The 18,685-nt window shown below is 40.5% G+C and overlaps 1 protein-coding gene across 1 annotated transcript in view; it reads right to left on the minus strand.

The window, feature by feature from the left end:
* Positions 1-12,438: 12,438 nt before the first annotated feature.
* LOC121876053 overlaps positions 12,439-18,685 on the minus strand; it is a 129,783-nt gene continuing 123,536 nt past the window's right edge. The window contains exon 5 of the mRNA XM_042380934.1: positions 12,439-14,150. The gene's annotated coding sequence lies outside the window, so the exon portion shown is untranslated. The remainder of the gene's footprint in view (positions 14,151-18,685) is intronic.

The raw sequence follows: 18,685 nt of genomic DNA on the forward strand, positions 1-18,685 counted from the left end.
AGGCTGGTGTTGAGTGCCTGTGTGTTGTAATCTTTATTTTTCACTTTGATCTCACTTGGGGTTTTAATTTCTCTGTATCTCACTGTCTGCTTGTATCTCTCTTTATATCTCTCTGTCTCTTCATTTTTGTCATCCAACTTGAAGCTTTGTCTCTTTCTGTTTCTCTTTATCTCTTTTCCCTTTCATCCCACATTGAAGTCAGTCTGTCACCTGTCTCCTCACCCTTAATAAACTGAAATATCTCTCTCTCTCTCTCTCTCTCTCTCTCTTCTGTCTGTCTGTCTCTCTGTCTCTCTGTCTCCCAGGAAATGATCGACGGTGAGGACTTATTACAACGATAAGTTTGATTACAAAAAACTAAAAGTAATTAGCAAAGTAATTGGAGTCATATCAGCAAATGGGAATGATTAAGTGCTCACAAGAAAGTCAATCTACTTATACGTGTGTGTGTGTGTGTGTGTGTGTGTGTGTGTGTGTGTGTGTGTGTGTTCAAATGTGATATAAATTATGTTAATCTCTTTTTCAACTTCAGTATCCAGATTTCACAATTTATTATCCACTTTACATACAAGTCTTAATCCACCTGTCCTAATATTTTGTACAAGTGGATATAGTTTATTTGTACAATTTATTTTTGTTTATCTGAAGTTTTTCCCTTGTTGGAGCTTCTGTGTTCACCAGTATTTTGTATTCCAGCCGGAGAATACCTTGCCGACAGCTTGAGTGACGAGTGCTCTGATTGGCTGATGTGCGATTCAGTTGATGAATTGGAGTCTGCGTTGCATATACATTTGGTTTAGAGACGGTCGATTTATTTATTCTTTCCTTTAACCTAATTCTATTTTTATTCCCTTGTAAGAAGTAAAAGATTATTGTTTTTTGGATTAAATAATATAATAAATCGGAACACAAAAACAACAATAAATGAACGAGTTACAACATTATTTAATACAGTAAATACAATACAGTATTTATTTCGTATATTGTATTTTCTTTGCTATGCCTTAGTAATGTTTATGCGTTGCTAGAGTGCGGCGGTTGAGTGGATACAGCACACGCCTTCTGTTCTATGTGTCGGTGGTTCGATTCCCGGATGCTCCCAGTTCACTCAGCTGTAAATGGGAACCTCAGATTACAGCTTGGGGAAGTGAAGGCGGTCGAGTGCAGTACCGGCCATGCTGCCTCCTTGTGTACCGAAGGCTTAGTATACAGTGTGATATAGTTCCTGCCTATGGGACACAATTTCACTTTTTCATGCGGTGTTCTTGCTTCTGTGTGTGTGTGTGTGTGTGTGTGTGTGTGTGTTGGTGTTTTGTGTTTGTTTGTTTATACGATTGCTGGTATTTGTGTGTTTGTTAGTACTTGCGTTTGTTGGTGTTTTATGTGTTTTGTTGGGGTTTGTATTTCGTTGTTGTTGGTGTGAAAGAGTTTGTCTTGCACCAGGTAAGTCAAACAGTGTACCTACAGTGAGGCTCTTAGGTGAGACTCTCTGAGGCTTTCCTCATTAAGGACTTGGATGGACTTACGTGTGAGTCCCAGAACGTATGTGTGTGTGTGTGTGGAGAGAGAGAGAGAGAAAGAGAGAGAGAGAGAGTATGGAGAGAGAGAGAGAGAGAGAGAGAGGGGCGTAACTCTCCTCCAGACACACCACAGAACCGAGGAATCAGGGAGGCGTATAATATGTCTTGACGAATACATACATCTCATTACCACTCTCTAAGGGGGAGGAGGAGGAAGAGGCAGATAGGGAGGAGGAACGGGAGGAAGAGGAGGAAGAGATGGAAGAGGAGGAGGAAGCTTCCCCCCCCTTGCCCCGCCCTCTTCCTTCCATCCCCCGAAGTCCAAATCCCGTCGACGAATGTGATCGCAAACCACCAACCTCACGTTCCAACATTTCACAATCAACTCTACGTCATATACTGAACTTCTCTCGTCAATGTTACTTATAATTTCGTGTGTTATAATACCTTTCTCCGTTTAGGTGTTACTTAGTCATTTAAATACCCCTCCCCACCCCTCCCCACCCCTCCCAACCTCCCTCTCCCCTCCCTCAAAAAAGGAGGGAGGGGGGGGAGGGGGAGGTGGAGAGAGAAGAAAGAAATTTGAGTTAAAATGAGATCGTAAATGAGAGGGAAAGCAACTTGGTGTGTTTTAGACGTCGTTCAAGGAAGCAATTAGATAGTTCATGGCTATCATAAATGGAGGATTTTTTTTTTGGTTATCTTGGTCATGAATGCGACTGACAACGTATCGTGTACAACCCCTGCCCTCGTTCCCTCTCTCGCCTCCTCCCTCCCTCCCTCCCTCCCTCCCTCTTTCTTTCCCCCATCCCCTGCCTCCTTCTCTCTCTCCCCACCCCATCCCTCCTCCCTCTCTTCCTCTCTCCCTCCTTCTCCCTCACCCCTTGCCTCCCTCCCTCTCTCGCTTCACCCTCACCCCTTGCCTCCCTCCCTCTCTCGCTTCACCCTCACCCCCTGTCTCTCCCTCCCTCCTCCGCCCACCCCCTAACCTCACGCATGGTGTTCGTTCAGTCACTAGTAAGTTAATAGTCTCTTTGTTCTCTATAGTTAATTAAACCTTTCGTCCAATTAACAAAGGTGGGGTTCACTCTTTTCGTCCAGTTAATAAATATTACCCCTATTTTTCGTCCACTTAATATCTCGCCCACAGTACGAAAATTACATTGATTTCTTTTCGTCTAGTTAACAAAATTGATGTTCATTTTCCCCTCTACATCAAAAAGACCCACTTACTCACCCATCCCATCAACAAAAGTGGTGCATACATTTTCTTCCTGTCAGCTTATATCATCAACTATACGAGATGGATCAAGAGAACTTCCTACGACCTAAATCACAAGTCATTTAAATCTTATATGACTAAAAATATAGTAATATGTCGTAAAATTTCATATAATATAAAAAAAGACAGAGAGGAAGTTGTAAGGTATATATGACGCCAAAGACAGAGACGATAGTGTTACGATCGACATGATGGTATAAGTCTCAAAAAGTTGGAGCATCGTAAGTGAACCAAGTAACTTTTCTAAGTATCTGACAACTTTTACTAGTTGGCTGGGGAACTTTCGTCTACTTAATGATGAAGCTTTCATTCTCATTTGGGGGAAAAAAATTACGTTTTTTTTTTTCTATTGACTTTGTCTTGGATTTTAACTTTGTCTTAGGAAGGATTTATTATTATTTAATTTATTATCATGGTTAACTCCAGACGTATTTATTTAATTTCTTTGGAGTCAATAGTCGTAAAAAATAATAGAGGTATGGAAGAAAACTTTTAATTTATATTTTATTTTTAACGTAACATCTTGTAGTAATTAAGAATCAGCGAAAAACTCTCCCCTAACTAAAATTTACCAAGATTTCACACACGTTAGGTGCTTCTGACGTCACACTCGTTAGGTGCTTCTGACGTCACACGCGTTAGGTGCTTCTGACGTCACACTCATTAGGTGCTTCTGACGTCACACTCGTTAGGTGCTTCTAACGTCACAGGTGCTTCTGACGTCACACTCATTATGTGCTTGAGCCAACAGGGATAATTTCCAACTGGACCAGCAAACACTGACGTCAGACACATCCTTGAGGGAGGACCACCCGAGGTATACATTTTAGGAAAGCTTCAGCAATATCGACCGAGTAGTTTATGAAAAGTTGATTATGTAAGAGTTTAAGGATGGATGGACTGACAGCTGACAGATATTGGACGGCTGATCACGACAGTAGACAGACGACCACTGCAGTAACTCAAACAACAGCGCTGTCTATTATAGTCAAGGGTGAATCATGCTAAAACACTGATCATCAAAACACTTGCATAATTCCGCTAATAATATACTAAAACTAGAATGAAATATTCACAGAAGTACTAATTTTTGCTCTGATTTACTTTAATAGCAATTAGTCACTTCAAAGTTATCTTAATTAGGTAATTATCGATAATAGTCAGGGCTGCATTACTAAAACATTTTGTACACGCGAAAAATCATGATATGATATTCTTTTTCGTATCATATTTTCGAATTCTTGAAATGAACACAGGTAACACACACACACACACACACACACACACACACACACACATTTATATGATCTTTCCTTTTCTGGGTAAATAATGTTTATTTTGATATATTATTCTTGATATAATGGCCATATACATAGTCTCAATCTCTCCCTGTATTACGTATTTCCCGTCCCTATGAAATACAATAATATTACCGTGAAAATAAATCATTCCCCTGCAGACAGACTCAAGATTGGTCTGAGCGTCTATGTCCACTTGCCGAGCTGCAGCGAGCACGTATTGTCAACCAAAAGCTAAATTTGCAATACAGAGTCAAAGGAATTAACGTGATGCAGCATTGTAGGCTATTTGTCTAGAATGTTACTTCAGCGCCAACACCTTTTGTGACATCATTAGCCTTGCGCGCGCGCGTATGTATGTATGTATGTATGTATGTATGTATGTATGTATGTATGTATGTATGTATGTATGTATGTATGTATGTATGTATGTATGTATGTATGTATGTATGTATGTATGTATGTATGTATGTATGTATGTATGTATGTATGTATGTATGTGTGTGTGTGTGTGTGTGTGTATGTATGTATGTATGTATGTATGTATGTATGTATGTATGTATGTATGTATGTATGTGTGTGTGTGTGTGTGTGTGTGTGTGTGTGTGTGTGTGTGCAATTTTAAGCAAAATGTTGAAAAAGTGTTTGTAGCCTTATAATCATATTGGTTAGGTTACACTGGGGCCTTTGGATGGCACCCTTCTAGTACTGAGGTTTCCAAGGACCAGAGCCCCCTAGGACTGCAACCATCCTAGGACTAGGGGTTTCTTAGTACTGAGGTCTCCAAGAACTGTAGCCTTCTAGGACTGTGGTCTCCTAGAACTAGGGTTTCCTAGGATTAGAGACTCCTAGGACTCGGGTCCTCTTAAGTCTGAGGTCTACTAGGAACGGTGCCTCTTAGGACCGGGGTCTCCTAGGTATGCAGCCCTCCTGGGATTTGAGATTTCCTAGGACTGCGGCCCTCTTAGAACTGTGGCTCTCCTTAGGCTGCGGCATTCCTAAAACTGCGGCTCTCCTAAATGTACGGCTCTCCTAGTACTCCGGCCCTCCCAGTACTGCGGCCCTCCCAGTACTGCGGCCCTCCTAGGACTGCGGCCCTCCCAGGACTGCGGCCCTCCTAAGACTGCGTCTCTTAGCACTGCAGCCCAGATGACCTCCAGCCCAGAGCAAACGTTATTTTTCCCCAGTTTCTGTAGGACGTTCATCCCCATAACTGGTTCCATTTGTTAAAAGACCAATTGCCTGAAGTGGTCTGCTCACATTGCCTTAATTGACTCCGCCTACCTTGATAGCAAAAGGTGTGGTGGTAGAGGTGTGCTGGGTGCCAAACATGACTCTTCGGGTGTGTGGGGTGAGTGGAATGACATTTCAGGTGTGTGGAGTGGGAGGAATGACATTTCGGGTGTGTGGAATGAAAATAATATGAAATTTCAAATGTATTTTACGTGTGCTGGGTGGTAAACATGACGCTTCAGGTGTGTGGGGGTGATTAACATGTTATTTCAGGTATTTTTGTTGAAAAATATGGACTTACATATGCGTAGGGGTGAGAAATATGAAATTCATTATGTTGTGGTGTATAATAATGAAAGACAAGGGTGCAAGGTAGGATGAGAACGATAATGAGAAAGAGGAGGGAGAGAAGATGAGAAGGATAGTGAGAAAGAGAAGAGGAAGAAGATAAGAATGTAAGTGAAAGAGGAGGGGAAGAGATGAGAATGATAATGAGAGAGAAGAGGGAGAAAATGAGAACGTTAGGAGAAAGAGGAGGAAGAAGATGAGAATGATAGTGAGAAAGAGGAGGAAGGAGATGAGAACAATAATGAGAAAGAGGAGGGGAAGAAGATGAGAAGGATAGTGAGAAAGAGAAAAGGAAGAAGATGAGAACGCAAGTGAGAAAGAGGAGGGGAAGAAGATGAGAATGATAGTGAGAAAGAAAAAGAGGAATAAAATGAGAACGATAATGAGAAAGAGGAGGAAAGACTACTCTAGAAGATTTGAATAATAAGTTCATAAAAGGCAAGAGAAAGAAGGTAATCAGAGGTGACAGAAATAAATAGAAGAGAGAGAGAGAGAGAGAGAGAGAGAGAGAGAGAGATGTGAAAGAAAGATTAGGTTGAGAGAGGATCGAGGTTATTGCACAGATGGTATAGACGTTTTGAGAGAATGGGAAGTGAAAAACAAAGTTGGTAAAAAGAGATGGAAGGAGGGAGAGGGGAAGACCAAGAGGGAGATGGAAGGATGGGGTGAACGATGCAGCAAAAGTGAAAAGGGAGGTGAGGAAGGAGGAGGCAAGAGAAAATGAACGATAATAATATTTAATAATTGACTGTTTTCAATATTTGTTTTGTTTCTGTTAAAAAAAAAAAACCCCTCTTGTTCAGTGTTCCATTTGGGTATTATCAGCTCTGTGGATTAACATGATATTTATCTTCTCGTTCGTGGAAACAGGAAACTAGTAAATCCGGATTATATAAAGAAGAACTAACACCATTATCTGACACAACTATTGCCTGGTATTATAGAACGGATTAAAATTTTCGTGACTCGTGTTATCCGAGTGGGGGATCTATTTGACCCCTCTTGGCAATATAGTTGAGTCGAGTCCAGGTCAGTTTCTTACCTCTGAGACAAACATTCATTCACATAGTCTCTTTTTATGATACCAACTGACCAATACACTCCTTTATTTTTAATTTTTTTTACATTCATTATTCAGTTATTCATCTTCTTCTTCTGGTCATACGTGTTTTCCTACAATTATTTCTTCATTCTTCATTGAGTATCTTGGATTTTTTAATATAATTTTTACATTTATTTCTCAGGTATATAAAACTTTAGATGTCAGACCCACATTAAGAGTCTATATGGAACTTTATGTTAAAAAATTACAGTTTCTATAGCCACTGAGTATATGTATGTATGTATGTATGTATGTACTGTATGTACGTATGTATGTAAGGGGGAGATTTATTTGTTAGTGATAAGAAACAATCATACATAATTACATCATCAAGGTCACTTTTCTTGTTACGTCCTAATTACCACTAGTAATGGGGCTTTTATCACTAGCGTTCCTTCCCCCAACAAAATTAGTCTCCTCAAAATGATTCTCCTTCGCGTGTTGTTGTAATTGCTAGTCAGGTGTTATTAATTTTTGTTGTTGTTGCTGTTGTTGATGAAGATAGTTAAGAAGTGTGGGGGAAAAATACCTACGGGGTGACAAGAGGTATTTTAACTATGTTGTTGTTATGGTTTGTTGAGTTTTGGGGTAAATTGGGTTGTTAGGGTTATAATTATCCTCTGATTGTAAAGGGTTATATGTTGTTGTGGTTATTTGGTTATTTTTGTTAAGGGAGTAATGGGAAAACGCCTCATCGTAAGGGTCAAATGGGTTAAATATCCTGTTAAGCTACAAGGTAATGCATTTAAACCATTGCAATAATAAGGTTCAGACATACCAAAGGGCCTAAGTATCTCCTAGTTCAGTCCTAATAGACCCCAGTCCTAATGGTTATCAGTTCTAATGGGCCTTATCTTAATGTCCCTCAGTCCATTATGAGCCCTAATGGGTGTTGAAATCCCAATCGTCCCCAAAATTCGCTATTTAGTTTATGTTACTTTATGACCTGTTCAAAACTGGATCCCATTTGACCTTTAACGCAGCAGCGTGTCATTTACTCGTACCCTTGTTAATTAGCTGTAATTTAGGTAGTTCATAGACTTGTAGTTCTTCTCTTATGTCTAGTTAAAGGAGAAGGAAACATGAGGTAGTAAGCAGTGTGTTAATCGCTTTATTTACAATACAGGTAGACCAGGTTATGTGCGACGGTGCCAATGTGCTTTTAATTAGAGCCAAACTAATACCCAGGAGCCAAACCCAAACTTTCCATACTAAAGACTGTGGCTTTGTTAGGTTAGGTTAGGTTGGGTTAGGTTAGGTTAGGTTAGGTTAGGTTAGGTTAGGTTAGGTTAGGTTAGGTTAGGTTAGGGTCGGGTATGGATATGTTAGATTAAGGTAAGGTATTGTAGGGATAAGTTAGGTTAAGGTTGGATAAGATAGGTCAGGTAGGTTATGTTCGGTTAACGTTGGGCTCAGCTAGGTTAAGTTACGTTAAAGGAGGTTAAACTAGGCTAGTTAAGGGTAGGGTAGGTTGGGTTGTGTTAGATTACGTTAGGTTGGGGTTGCTTAGAGTAAGGTAGGGTAGGTTAGGGTAAGTTAGGGTAGGTTAGGGTAGGTTAGGGTAAGTTAAGGTAGCTTAAGGGTAGGATTGGGTAGGTTTGGGTAGGATAGGGTAGGGTGGGTTAAGGGTACGATAGGCTAGGTTAGGGTAGGTTATGATGGGCTAAGGGATGGGATGGCTAGGGTTGGGTAGATTAGGGTAGGTTATGGTGGGCTAAGGCTAGGCTAGGCTAGGTTAGGGTTGGGTGTGGGTCCTGAAATTAGTGACCCCTGCTTTAATGTTTGGCAAATTAAAACAAAACTGACCATATGTCTAGCCAGTCGTCTCATGAAGACAATATATCCTGTGTTTACTTTTTGGTATGTTGCTGTTGTGTCTTTTTGGGGTTTTAGTACCAAAAAAAAAAAGAGGAAGAAAAGGAAAAAAAATACAATTGGGACAACTACTCGTGTGATAATTTTGGCCATTTAATACATCATAGTTATACAGTAGCCAAAAGCAATGGCATTTGGACTTGGTCAATACACTACCAGCTTATACACAAAACGCCAATAGCAAAATGCACCGCTTGAGAAAATGTCAAGCTGTACAGTACACAAATAAATATCTGGCCTAGTGTTAAGGTCTCACCAAAACGTTCAATGATGCCTTTGAAGCTAATAATAACCCTATCATTGTGAAGACCATTTACTTAACACAGAATGCTCAAAATGTTTATACATCTAAAAAAAAAAACTGTTTGCTTTTTACATTACTTTGTGATTGATATATACACGAAGGACAAAATGTAGATGATTAAATAACTGTGTAATTCTTATAAATTCATTTGCTCTGCCTCTAATAAAATTACATCAAGTTTGATAATGAAGAACAAGACAAAAGACAGTAAGTGAAATTATATATATATATATCCTTACAATATCCATAGACACATTATTGATCTATATAAACCCCTTTAATCTGTAATCAATAAATAGGTCTACTATATATTTACACTATAATATAATCATGTGAACTGAAAAGAGTTGGTATATGTAATTATGTATATATGTATATATATAAAAAATACCCATGATTCTGTTAGATACATATGTACTCCTCAAAGAAAGTCACACATCTACTACTTAGAATCCACATATTATAAGTCTACATTGTTGTTGTTTTTGTTATTGTTGTTTTTCACAGATCATTTGTAAAATCTACATTAAGAATGACACCTTTGGGGCACACTACCTTACAGAGTGAAAACTGTCAAATATAAGGAATGTTAGAGAGAGAGAGAGAGAGAGAGAGAGAGAGAGACAAAAAAGGCGAAAATAAAAAAGAAGAATGTAGGAAATCATATCATCAAAGTTACTACATAACCAATTAGTAACTTTAACACTTGTAAATAGCACACACTAACTGCCCCGAAAATAAGAGAAACACCCCTTCCTATCCCCCCCCCTGCCCCCTCCTGCCCCTCCCTCCCTCCCTCCCTACCCCCCCCCCTCGAGTAAGTACATAATAAGCCTGTATGAAGCAGACGGATGGGTTGACGCGAGAACGACAAGTAGAAAAATAAAAGGATCATTCCGTATCTTTCTACTGGCCAAGAAAAAAAAATTACGTCTAGTTGTTTATTTATTATTATTATTATTATTATTATTATTATTATCAGTCAAAATATTTTCACGTGTATCAGTAACAGCATCGAGTATGATGAGTTGGTTTAGTAATATAATACTAATCTTTAAATGGAATACAAATTGATTCTAAATGTGAGAATGTCTTTAAATGTCATAATAATTGACCTTGAAATGTCATCAATTGGTCAGTCGTGATTATAACTTCTGTTTAACTTAACTAACCCATGTTTGATTGATAGATTGATTACGTTTAAGGTCAAGCTTTATAGCATTTACGGTCATCAATGGAGTCATAGCCAATTTGAGTTACATTTAAGGATAGCGTTACATTTTACGTGAATTATTACATTTCAGTGTGTTAAAAGTGTCTTGACAAACTCCTGCTGGTGTGACACATACAGGGACTTGATCCATCTGCTGGCGGAGGTCCTCAACCGCGTCAGTAGTGTGCTGGGTATCTTGAACGCCAATGAAATCAAGAAAACTGGTGTACTTTCCGTTGGCGAAGTCTCCAGTAAGCGTGGAGTCCACTGCGGTGTGGAGGAAAAGAGGAGATGGATCGCCAAGTCCTGTGGTGTTGATTGCTCGTACTGGCGATATTTATCTTACGATGCGAATCTTCTAAACACAGCAGGTACTCAAAGGGTCTTGTGAGTTGTGGTCAATGACGGTAGCTGTGGAACAGTCATGATGTGCGAAAATATAGTGAGCAAAAGTTCTATCTATTTCCTCCTGAGTCCTCCTCTAAAAAAAGTTCCTTTGATTTTTACACGTAAACACTTTGTCATGCTTACGTTTCCTCTTGCTGGAAACAATAGCCAGGATGTACCCAGCAGCGATAAAAGCTTGTCTTTTGAGCTTTTGTTTTGGTAAGCTGGAAGCAACAACAGCCACTGTGCATACAATATAATGCCCCTCTCTTGTTATCAAAGCTTTTATTTACTCAGCAAGCTGTAAAACAATAGCCATACAGCACCCACGTAAGCAAACCCAGCTGTCATCTCCCGGTGAGGTCCTTCTTGGTCAACGCCAGTGAGTAAGGAATAAGAGGCGTGGTAGAGCCGAGGAACTCTTCGCTAAGGGAGTCAGAAGCAACCTGTGTCCTCTTCCTCAGTTGTGGATCGTTTCTAGGAGCAACATTATGGACGATGGTTTAAGAGACAGACCCAACTGGTGTCACCAAAGAGTTAAGAGACAGAGAGCAAGAGACGTGTGTTATGGGAAGGTTTCCAGATCTTTTTACCCAGAGAAGAAAAACTAGAGCTGTGAGTTGTGGTCAAAGAGGAGGTCATTAATCACAGTGTCTTTTCTTAAATGACATCAAGATGACATAGAAATGGATGTGGATTAAATTGATAGATAAATAGATAGATAAGGCAGACAGAGAGAGAGAGAGAATAACTGACGTGGATAATTGGAAAGAGTGATGTCCTCCTGACGTGATTTGTATTGAATGTCTCAGCCTGATCTCTGAGAGTGAAGCCTGCGGAGGAAGACTCTCAGACAGCCCTCCCTCCTTTCCTCCCTTACCCTCCCTCGTTTACTCTCTCCTTTCCCTACTTCCCCCTTTTGTTCCTTCTCCCCTTCTCCTACCTCCTTCTCTGGCTCCTTCTCTCCTTCCCCCTCCCTCCCTCTCTCCTTCCTTGTCGCCTTCCCTCGTTCTTTCTCTCTTCCCCTACCTCTTCCTCTCTCGTTATTTCTCTCTTCCCCCTACCTCTCTCTCTCCTTTCCTCCCAATCCCCCTCGCATTCCTTCTCCCCTTTCCCTAGCTCCCTCTCTCGTTCCTTCCCTCCTTCTCATACGTCCTTCTCTCGTTCCTTCTCTCCTTCCCCTACCTCCGTCCTTCCCTTCCTCTCTCACTCTCCGCCTGACTACCGTGACTCACCACCCATAACACCTCACTCGGCCTGCGGGAAACACTTAGCCTGCGGTTCGCGTTTATCCAATTTCCTCCAATGACCATACTAGCCGCATGCGGTATTACCCGGGTTTAATGTTATTGTTGCTAGCTAGTCTCGTTAACCTAACTTGGCGTAATTTAGTGACGCACGGCGCAGTAAAGAAGAGTTATTACCCCATGAATGTTGCAGGGAGCAGGTGTAACTTGTCGTAAAAGAAGGTGAGGTGAGGTATGGTTTAGTTTTTTTGTGTGTGTGTGAGATGTCGTCATTTAGATGTTGTAGATGAGAGAGAGAGAGAGAGAGAGAGAGAGAGAGAGAGAGAGAGAGAGAGAGGTTTTTGTGGCCGTTGCAAATGAATATAATTGCAGGGAATTAAATTTTTTCTGTTGTACACTACCCAGTGATACCAAGATTATTATTATTATTATTATAATTATTATTATTATTATTATTATTATTGTTATTGTTATTGTTATTGTTATTATTGTTGTTATTATTATTGTTATTGTTGTTATTATTATTATTATTATTATTGTTATTGTTATTGTTATTGTTATTGTTATTATTATTGTTATTATTATTATTGTTATTATTATTATTGTTATTATTATTATTATTATTATTATTATTATTATTATTATTATTATTATTATTATTATTATTATTATTATTTGTTGTTGTTGTAAGTAGTTCAGACGTTATTCATATCTATTGATAAATTTATGATGTGACAATATTTCCGACTGATTTGACTCTAATCACATTGCTGTTGTTCCGGGTGGTGACCTGATGACCTGGTTCCTGATGTGACATGACCTCCTCTTCTGAATAAACTCTCATATGACATGTATCCAATATCACCTCCAACTTGTTCTCTTTGACTTGGTAATATTCTCTTGAGATGACCTCACTTAACATGGCAGTATCTCAGCTTGTCTTGACCTTGCACTATGGGGATACACTTTTTATTATATGCTTGATTCTCTTGAGTCTTTCCTGGTAGCTGGGTTATGAGTGACCTCGATTACTAACTGGTGTACTCTAATGATCTGGTTTCTCTTTTGCATCACGTTGTCATAGCTGAAGTAACTTAGCTTGACCTCTCCTTGTGTTCATTTGATCTTCAGTGTTCTCTCCAAACGCTGATCCGACCTATCACCCCTTACACTCTTGGTCTTGGGAAGCAGCCTGATGATTTAACCTCTCTTTAACATATTATAAGTTGACCTTGATCTTGACCTAGTTTTGTATTTGACCTCGGTGTATAAGGGTGCTTCAGTGGAATTGGTCATTCATGATGTGCCAGAAAGAACTTGACCTCATATGACTCTTGATATTTTGACCTATCCTTGATCGGGCTCCACGTGATCTCTGTGTATCTGGACTACTTTCGTGGTGTGCCAGTGTTTAAAGTGGCAGCATCGAAAAGGATATTTGCTCTGCCTTAAAATGGTGTACTTAAGATAATCGTTGATAACTCAGCCACTACTCAGCTTAGTATAGTGTTAACTAGACTGACCTACAGTACATTGACCTTTAGAACTGTTTGAGTTGTATGATAATAGACTGAGATAACACGGGATGACTCTACATGGTGTAAACATTGACCTATGGTAGCTTATGATGACCTACAATGACCCCGTATGACTTAGATTGACTCCTATGGTTAATTGAGATGCCAGAATGATCCCCAGGATGGCCTCGATTTATCCGTTTGTAGCTTTAAAATAACCCAGAATGACCCCGAGGAAAACTCAGGGTAACTCGTGGGAACTGAGATTTTACTTAACAATGAACTTGAATGACACATCTAATAACGTATGGCATTGTCTAAAATTACCCAGAAGGACAGAAGAGTCGTCCAGAATGACATCAAATTACACTCCCCCCCCCCTCCCGCATCCCCCCCCCCAAAAAGGCCTTAGCTTAGACTGTCCTACAATGACCTTAGCTAACCAGAGAGGATTCCAAGTGACCCCACAAATAACCCCAGGAGTAATTAGTTTGGCCAAGGATAACCCCAAATGACCTTGATTCTTGGGAACCTTGGCTAACCAGAGGGACATGTACAGTACTCTATCTCTCATAATCAGTCAACACGAAAAACAGTTTGACCTCCTTGTCACAGGTCACGGGTACATCGCATTTATATCGCTATGTAAGGAGGACTGTTGTTGCTTCAGGGCGACCCTTTCTTTTCTGCTAGATGAGGTCAGGTCAGATGGGGAAGGGGGGAGGGAGGGGGGGAGGTCATCTATGGCAGGAACAGGTTCAAGGTGAGAAGGATGGCTCCAAGTATGACCGCGGAGGGACCAGACGTCAAGTTGTCACCCGCGCCTGAAACAGAAAGATGCATTGTGGTAAAATGTGAGAGAGGGAAGAGAGAGAGAGAGAGAGTATTAATTATTTCTCTCTGGACAATTTTTCGAGCAATGAATCAGTTAATTCTTTCATGTGTCTGCCTCACTCTCACTCTCCGTCAACCTACCCTGACCTAAGATTAAATTCCCCAACCTTTAACCTCCACTACTTCTAATCTAACCTTACCCCTTACACGAACTAACTTCATGAAGCCCAACCCGCAGATTCTATATGAAACTCCGATTTCGGGTCGGAGTACGGGACAAGGGTACGAGGGCCAAGTCGGGGTCAGGGTTCGGTTACGGGGTTAGGATACGAGAGTCGGGTAGAGGTTCGGGTGCGAGGTTCGGGGTCGAGGCTCGGGTAATAGTGCCATGAAAAATATTATAATTTTAATTCATCTCACGTACATTCATATTATTTTATTTATATTATGCTTACTATCACCATCACCATCATCATCATCGTCACCGTCACCATCATCGCCATCATCATCATCGTCGTCACCATCATCACCATCATCAAAGGGAATTAACTCACACCTCATCATCGAAAGTGCATTCTACATTCTTCATCTCAGACGAACAAACGTATACCTGTTCATTTATATTTTCTTTAATCTCAACACATCACACGTTTAGATCCAATACTCTCTCTCTCTCTCTCTCTCTCTCTCTCTCTCTCTCTCTCTCTCTCTCTCTCTCTCTCTCTCTCTCTCTCTCTCTCTCTCTCTCTCTCTCTCTCTCTCTCTTCTCTCTCTTTCTCTCTTCTCTGTTTTTCCTTCTTCGGTCTAACACTAACGTCAATTTTTTTTTATAGGATAGACAAAATGTTAGTCTAAGGTATTGACAATTTTTATGTGGGAGAAAAAATGTATTGAAATTTCTACAGGTTTTCTAATAATCTCTCACAAACCCGTAGTTAAGTTTATTCAGGTATGTTGTTGACGAGGATTAAAATATCTATTTATGAGTCTAAACGCGAATGTACATAAATTACTCAGAGCTATCTAATCCAATATGACATCTTGATCTGCCAAAGGGTTATCCATAAGTTTGGATATGAGGTCACTTCTCCAGGTACACACACACACACACACACACACACACACACACACACACAAGCGGCCGAGTTAGGGCGGGTTTGTAAGCAGCTTAGTGTCCAGAATAAAGAGGATACCGCCTAGCTGATGTGGCCATCCTTTTCATCCCACTCACTGGGTCCCTCTCACCCCACTAACTGGGTCACTCACCTCACTCACTGGGTCACTCACCCCACTCATTGGGTCCCTGTCATCTCACTCACTGGGTCCCTGTCACTCCACTCACTATGTCCATCTCCCCCACTCACTGGGTCGCTCTCACTTCACTCACTGGGTCCCTCTCACCCCACTCGCTGGATCTCTCTCACCACACTCAATAGATCCCTCTCACCCCACTCACAAGGTCCTTTTCACCCCACTCACAGGGTCCTTCTCACCCCTCACTGTGTTCCTTTCACTACACATAAAATAACCTGTTTCCTCGTCTTCCTATACTTAATTATTTTCTTCGTCTTCTAAGTCGTGTTATTATTATTATTATTATTATTATTATTATTATTATTATTATTATTATTATTATTATTATTATTATTATTATTATTATTATTATTATTATTATTAGAAGGAGTAGCATGAAATTAATGTTACAAAGTTTATAGAAAGAGACACGAAGAAGCATCAATGAACGCGTTAAAGTTAGATAGCATACTAACATACAGTATGCAGAAGAAAAATAAAAACTGAAGCGTATATTCACCGATATACCAACAACAAAATTAAAACACTATTCTCAGGTATGCTCCACCACCTATCATATAAAACTGGCACCTGAAAATACATTTGAAAAATATTATGAAATTTTCTAACGCTATTGAGGTTTATCTCTGATGGTACGTATCATGACTGTGTTTATTTATTTACTTATATATAGACTTCTGCTTGCTGTAAATCGCTGTTCCTGACTGTTGCTCTATTGATTGCGGACACTTCACCCAAAACTGATTGTGCCTTCACCTTCACGAGTCTGTCAGAGTTCCCTGGAGTCCTCTGCAATGACCCGAGAGTTCTAGATGACGGGGAAGTGTTTCAGTTAGGTCACGACAAAGTGTTTGGGGAGTGTGTTAGGTGATGGGAGAATGTGTTAGGTGATGGGGGGGGTGTGTTAGGTGATGGGGGAGTGTGTTAGGTGATGGGAGAGTGTGTTAGGTGATGGGAGAGTGTGTTAGGTGATGGGGAGGTGTGTTGGGTGATGGAGGTGTGTTGGAGTGATGGGAGGTGTGTTGGGTGATGGGGGTGTGTTGGGTGATGGGAGAGTGTGTTGGGTGATGGGAGGTGTGTTGGGTGATGGGAAGTGTGTGTTAGGTGATGGGAGGTGTGTTAGAGTGATGGGAAGTTGTTAGGTGATAGAGATGTGTTAGGTGATGGGAAGTGTGTTAGGTGATGAAGTGTGTTAGGTGATGGGAGAGTGTGTTGGGGTTATAGGAGAGTGTTAGGTGATGATGGGAGGAAGTGTGTGTTAGGTGAGTTAGGTTATAGGAGAGTGTGTTAGGTGATGGGGGAGTGTGTTAGGTTATAGGAGAGTGTGTTAGGTGATGGGAGAGTGTGTTAGGTTATAGGAGAGTGTGTTAGGTTATAGGAGAGTGTGTTAGGTGATGGGAGAGTGTGTTAGGTGATCGCGAACGTGTTGAAATGTATTTAAGTGGGTTAGGTTAGGTTAGGTTAGCGGGGATACTGTGTCCTTCCCCGACTGTGTACAAGAAGATAGATGGATCAGATTGCCACGTCTCGCTTACCCTAATCTGTCACCCGGTCCCTTACCACTACCCCTGCCCTCCTAATTTCTCCCCACCTCCCTCTCTCATCTCCCATTCCCCTCACCTCTCTCTCATCCCCCTATCCTTTCCCTTCTCCCTTCTCCTCCCTCTCTCACTTCCCATTCGTCTTCTCTCACCCCTTTCTCTCACCTTATTTTCATTTTCCTCCTCCCTTCCTTCTACCTTTATCTTCTCCCTCCCTCCACCATACCCTCCATTCCATTATATCCTGCCAATTTCCCCTCTCCTATCACTTCCCCTCCCTCTACCTTACTAACCTACCCCTTCTCCCTACCTCCAAAGCCCCTCTCCCCCTCTCTCCTCCCCTTTTCCTACCTCCCCTTCTTTCTCCCCTCCCTTATCCCTCTTCTTATATCCTTCTTCCCCCTCCCCTCCTTCCCCCTCTCTTCCTATACCCCCTCCCTCTCTCTCTCTCCTCCCTCTTCCCTCCTCTCTCCCTCCCTCCTTTTCCCTCCCTCTCTCCCTCCCCCCTTGGTAGCATAATCTCCCTAACAGCGGCTCATCAGTAAGGTGGGATCACACTGTAATACCCCGTAATTGTTGTCATGTAGATAATTGGACAGGTAATTAATAGATAACTTAACACCGCCGCTTTTTTGGGGGGACTTACATAATGTTGAATTCTTTTTGGTCAACTAAAACAGTGACTTTGATATAATGAGGCTGGGATAATCTTCAGGGGTGGATAAAGTTAGATTAGGATAATGGTTAGGATAATGGTAGGTAAAGTATAATGGTTAGGATAATGGTAGGTAAAGTATAATGGTTAGGATAATGGTAGGTAAAGTATAATGGTTAGGATAATGGTAGGTAAAGTATAATGGTTAGGATAATGGTAGGTAAAGTATAATGGTTAGGATAATGGTAGGTAAAGTATAATGGTTAGGATAATGGTAGGTAAAGTATAATGGTTAGGATAATGGTAGGTAAAGTATAATGGTTAGGATAATGGTAGGTAAAGTATAATGGTTAGGATAATGGTAGGTAAAGTATAATGGTTAGGATAATGGTAGGTAAAGTATAATGGTTAGGATAATGGTAGGTAAAGTATAATGGTTAGGATAATGGTAGGTAAAGCATAATGGTTAGGATAATGGTAGGTAAAGTATAATGGTTAGGATAATGGTAGGTAAGGTATAATGGTTAGGATAATGGTAGGTTTAAGGTAGATTATGTATAATGGTAGGTAAAGTATAATGGTTAGGATAATGGTAGGTTTAAGGTAGATTATGTATAATGGTAGGTTAGGTTAGGTTAGGTTAGGTTATATTATATTATGTTCGTATAGGTTAGTATAGGTTAGGGTAGGTTAGGTTAGGTTAGGTTAGGTTAGGTTAGGTTAGGTTAGGTTAGGTTAGGTTAGGTTAGGTTATATCATATTATGTTCGTATAGGTTAGTATAGGTTAGGGTTAGGTTAGGTTATATTAATTTACACATTAGCGTTATAAGACCAGCAATTCTCTCCGTGTTACGCCTTATGATGAAACTGCTTCCCGGGCATTGTATTTCTTTCTCGTTTACTCATTACTTGAAGCTGCTGACGGTAAACGCGTTGATTGGCAAATTGAGACGACAAATTGAGGATGAAACAGGATTAATTAGTGAGCTGGATTAACATGGGCCTGGAATATTA

This window comes from Homarus americanus, unplaced genomic scaffold (genome assembly GCF_018991925.1).
Source record: "Homarus americanus isolate GMGI-L3 unplaced genomic scaffold, GMGI_Hamer_2.0 scaffold16100, whole genome shotgun sequence".
Taxonomy (NCBI): domain Eukaryota; kingdom Metazoa; phylum Arthropoda; class Malacostraca; order Decapoda; family Nephropidae; genus Homarus; species Homarus americanus.